This window comes from Mya arenaria, chromosome 17, assembly GCF_026914265.1.
Source record: "Mya arenaria isolate MELC-2E11 chromosome 17, ASM2691426v1".
Classification (NCBI taxonomy): domain Eukaryota; kingdom Metazoa; phylum Mollusca; class Bivalvia; order Myida; family Myidae; genus Mya; species Mya arenaria.
This window is the reverse complement of record NC_069138.1, coordinates 7,642,324-7,644,366: the sequence shown is the minus strand read 5'-3', so window position 1 is coordinate 7,644,366 and position 2,043 is coordinate 7,642,324.

The following is a 2,043-nucleotide window of genomic DNA, read 5'->3' as shown; positions in this document are numbered from 1 at the left end:
GATATTTAAATATTGAAAAAAGCTAGACGTTGTAAATTTTGTAAATTTTGTAATTTGAGAGTAGTCGAAACCGAATATCATTTTATTATATGTTGCTTACTTTATCGTAATTTAATACTAAAACATAATATAAATGCATCATTCCCGTCTATTCAAAAGTTTATTAAGATAATGGCATGTGAAAATTTAAAAACAACTCTTAAAAATGGTTCTTAATGTATTCATCATGCTATGTTAACTAGATAGAAGTTTTTGTTTTATGATATACCTGCTTCTTAACTTTTTCTTTATATTTATCTACATGTTCTTTTTAAAAATGTACTCTTTTACACAATACATGTAATTGTTTTGTAAATATTTATTTTGCGAACGATTGTGCAACGTTACATATGTTTCCAATTTTTCAATAAACTTTGAAGTTTTTAAGTTGTAAAATAAAAAGTTACCATGCATTGCTATGAAGATTATTGACTGTCCTCATTTTACATATTTTGTTCTCTACAATCCACTTTAAAAATTCGCTCAGGGTATAAGGTAATATATAATTCTAACATAAAACATGTGATAGGTAAGACCATTCATAAAAATTGATCGATTTTAGCAAATGGATATACTTGACATTAGAACGTCAGATTTTTGGATGAAATTGATTGACGAAACATTTACATCAGGCAATGTGAACGTGTTTTGAAACACGAGAAGTTTAACTTAAACACGAGAACCAAAACATCCTAAGAAGAAAAATAATTATTTAAGCAATTATGTATAAACAAGTAAATTACTATCAAAGTATTAATTCATGACAAATATTTTCGATTCGTGCATAATTAAAGAGCAACACTGTTCGAAAACAAATTCCATTTTAAGTATAAAAACGATGATTTTTGTTCATTAAAACATATTTCGGCTGAAAGTAAATTTATACAACTTGATACAAAATACATGAAATGTGATATTCTGTGTAGTACGAGAACCGTCTTTCTAAATTGCCTTAGTAAAAGCAATTTCAAGAACAATAACTTTTTTTAAAATGATCTCATATGTTAGAAAGCTAATCAAATAAGACAATGCAAATCGGAAATTGTTTTATCGCAAATTGCATTGTATTTATTTGAAGAACAATGAATAAGTGATTTATAGGCCCAAAACTCCTTTGACATATGATACATGTTTTAAACTTATTGTTACTTGTGATATGGTTTTATTTTGCGAATACAATGCAATAACTGTTATTCCTATAATTATATTTATATCCCGTTTCTGTTGCACTAAACAACACACACTTGTACACATTTCAGGAGTTGTAGTTCGTTCAAATAGTGCCTGGATAAAAGTTGACTGAAGACGTGAATTATCACCATGTCTGCTAGGTTTTCAATAAATCATACTCTGTTTAGTTTTTTGACTAATACTTGATCGACTAATGCAGGACAAAATTCGATCAAATAATTAACTGAGGTGCTTGTTCTGTATGGCAGAAGCGAGGTTGGGTCGACTATGACATTCTCTTGTTGCTTGGCGCAAATCAGGAATTTATGGGATAATGGGTCCGTCGACTCTAATTAATATACCCTTTTTCACCATCGGTTTCTCATTATATAGCGCTTACATATGGCTGATTTATTTGGCAATAACCTTGCTTATACTGATATAATAACCGCCCATTGTTGACGAAAATCGATATATATATATATTTGATATGAAAATACATTGAACTGTAATGATATTGTGTTTTTTTTATTATAAACATTTTGATATATTTGTGCACCATCTTGAAGTATCACCAAAATGTGCATAGTGTGTCTGCAACAAACAAAGGATGGGTTAAGGCACACATAGTCGGCATAGAAACGTTTACAGTCGATTAATAACCACAAAGTTTGGAAAATATGATTGTATACATGCACACACAATATAAACATGAACAAAAATATCCCAAGTAAATATGAAAATTGTGGATAAAATCAACACGTTAATTTTATTAATATTTCATTGAAACAACATCATTGAATTTATAATACCTAACAACGATGCCGCTCGAAG